The following is a 3,287-nucleotide window of genomic DNA, read 5'->3' on the forward strand; positions in this document are numbered from 1 at the left end:
TTTTTATTATTCCATGTCATTTATACACTTTATAGCAATGAATGTTTATGTTACATAAAAATCACTTTAAATTTATATTTACTAACACAGAATTTTGGAGATAATGTGCAGCTTTGATTTGTCATAAACATGTATCACCAATACCAATATTTTCTTTTTACCCAGTTCTTTCTCTATTTAAGATGAGTAATTTAAAAAAAAGTAGTGCTTAATTTTACAAGTCTGTATACTGTTTGTCCCAAGACTTCTTTTCTAACCCACTGTTACAGACTTTTTTTTTAATGTGTGTTTCATGGTCCCACTATATTTTTTGTGGGGGTGACAATTAAACTAAGTATTTACATCTGGACAGATATATCTTTGCTTATTAATAAAAATGTTGTTAAAATCAGCCTCCATAAATCAACTTCAGTATTTTCTTGGTGGTTCTGTCACAGTGTTGTAAAAAGCCTAAATTCAGATATCAGTTTATCTTTTTCCATGTTTTCTAAACATACATTTATATTTAGATATTGGTACTTTATTTTTATTTTTTTAATTTTTAATGTTTATTTATTTTTGAGATAGAGACAGTTTGTGCAGGGAAGGGGCAGAGAGAGGGGGAGACACAGTATCTGAAGCAGGCTTCAGGCCCCGAGCTGTCAGCACAGAGCCCAGTGCAGGGCCTGAACTCATGAACTAGGAGATCACGACGTGAGCTGAAGATTGACGCTTAACCAACTGAGCCACCTAGGCACCCCTAGATATTGGTACTTTAGGTAGTATAATGCATACATGTTATTTGTTTGTAGTTGACCAGTATCTTTTGAATGATGATGTAACATTTTGATAATTTCTCAAGTTACATCTATTGACTTCCCAAAGTAGAATTGAGCACTAAGTGAAACCAAGAAGAAAAATTACTTTTGTTTGGATTCTTTTAAAGTAGGCTCCACACCCAATGTGGGGCCTAAGCTCATGACCCCAAGATCAAGTCACATGCTCTACTGACTGAGCCAGGCAGGTGCCCCAATGGTTTTTTTGTTTTGATTTTCTTTAAAGAAAAAATAATTGTAATTTCTTATAGCCCCTGCAGCCATATGCAAAGGATATGCATTGCCAAACTTTGGCCCATTGGATGGTATTGTATAGTCACTGTATTAGTTTGCCAGGCCTGCCATAACAAATTGCAAACCAAGAGGCTTCACACAACAAGAATTCATTATCTTCTGGGGTGCAGAAGCCTGAGATCAGGTGTTGGCAGTTCTAACCTCCCATGAAACCGGCAGGACAACTCTTCATTGCCTCTTCCTAGCTTTTAATGGTTGCCAGAAATTCTTTGCTTTCAGCTGTATAATTCCAATCTGTTTTTATTTCTACATGACATTCTTCCTAGGTGTCTTTTTTCACATGACCATCTTCTTATAAGAACACTAGTCATATTGGATTAGGGCCAACCCTACTCTAGAATGATCTCATTCTAATTTAATTGATTACATCTACAGTGACCCTATTTTCAAATAAGGTTATGGTCTCTGCCGTTCAGGGTTAGGACTTCAACATAACTTTTGTTTGTTTTTTTTGGCGGGGGATTGTGCATAATTCAAGCTATAACAAATAGCCAGCAAGGGAAGACTGAGTTTTACATTAAGACTTGTAACATATTCTCTATCCTACAAAGTACATATTGCACTGAATTCCATCGGCTTACTGAATACATTCTATGCTACAAAACTTATCAGTAGCCTTTGCTCTTTTTTTACTGGTGCTGTGGGTGCTACAAACAGATCTAGTGGTCGCTTGTGATCATGCTGTCTCTCTCCAGTGTGCCTATGTTCTGTCTACCTGGCATGTCATATCATTGCCACTTTTCCAAATTATACTCACTGTTAATAACTAGTGTATTCAGTATGCACTTTCTTAGTTGCCTCTAGCATGAAATAATTAACTCCTAAAATTTACAAGCATTTGTTATTTGCATAGCAAATTATATTTATTTAATGTCTTATACTGTTATTACTTAAACAGGTGTTATGCACACACTTTTTCATTCTAAAAGTGCCTGGCCCAATACCTTTTGTATAACCATTTTTCAATATTTTACTGATGTATCATTAAACAGTGGAGGCAAAATATTGCATTGAAGTATCCAGATAAGCTTTTTGACCCTGGCTCTGGACATAGCAGCTGCTGAGATGTTGATGCCCAGGAAGAACTGAATTGCCATTTATGAACTCCTTTTCAAGGAGAGAGTGATGGTGGCCAGAAAGGATGCTCACATGCCTAAATACCTTGAGCTGGGAGACCAGAATGTGCCAAATCTTTACATTATGAAGGCTTTGCAGTGTCTCAAATAGCAAGGCTATGTAAAGGAACAGTTTGCTTGGAGACATTATTACTGATAGCTTCCCAGTGAGAGTATCCCTTGTCGCCATGATTACCTCCACCTGTCCCCTGAGATTGAGCCTGCCACTCTATGCCATAGCTGTCCTGAGACTGGCAAGCCATGGCTCAAAGGTCTGGAGGGAGAGCTACTTGTAAGACTCTCTTGAGGGGAAGCTGACAGAGACACCTACAGAGGAAGTGCTGTGCCCCCTGGTGCCTATAAGAAAGCTGCGGCCTTGGCTGGGTCAGCAACTGAATTCGAGTTTAGAGGAAGATTTGGTCGTGTGTGTGGTCAGCCACCTCAGTAAAGTTGGAGATTGTTTTGTGTTGAATAAATCCGTAGCCAGAAAAAAAAGTTAGAAATGTCAAGATAACTATTTCACTAGTTCATTTGGTACAGGTACATACTGGATAGGTAAATATAAGACTTAAAATTAGAGCAAAGACTTAAATTAGAATGCATTGTGTGTTTATAGACCAAAAAAGTCTGTTAGAAAAACTAGTGATAACATTTATTTAACTTGATTGTGTCTTTGCCATGCACATACTTGTTTATAGTATTGTAATTTGCTAACATAAAACTTCTGTGATGTTGAAATTGCTTTATTTAAGGGGCTAAATGAGCAATGCTTTTAAAAAATCATTTTACTTGAGATATTATAAAATCCTACTTAAATACAAAATTGTAATAGTAAAAGGGATAAGTATTTTACAATTAGACCCAAATGTTAATATGACAAATATTCAAATAATTCCATAACTGGAAAGATCTTTCATAATCTTTTAAAAATAAAAAAAATAGTAGTTAATTCTTTTTTGCGGTAAGGCATTGTGCAACTGAAGAGAATTTAAGATAAAATTTATAGCAGGACTATTGAAACTTAATTTTCCTTGAATGTCATTTGTGTTTTCTTCCTTGCTAT

The 3,287-nt window shown here is 36.0% G+C and overlaps 1 pseudogene; it reads left to right on the top strand.

Moving 5' to 3' along the window:
• The first annotated feature begins 2,174 nt into the window (after positions 1-2,174).
• On the top strand, positions 2,175-2,672 carry LOC102956023 (annotated as a pseudogene).
• Positions 2,673-3,287: the final 615 nt, after the last annotated feature.

This window comes from Panthera tigris, chromosome F3 (genome assembly GCF_018350195.1).
Source record: "Panthera tigris isolate Pti1 chromosome F3, P.tigris_Pti1_mat1.1, whole genome shotgun sequence".
In the NCBI taxonomy this organism is placed as follows: Eukaryota; Metazoa; Chordata; class Mammalia; order Carnivora; family Felidae; genus Panthera; species Panthera tigris.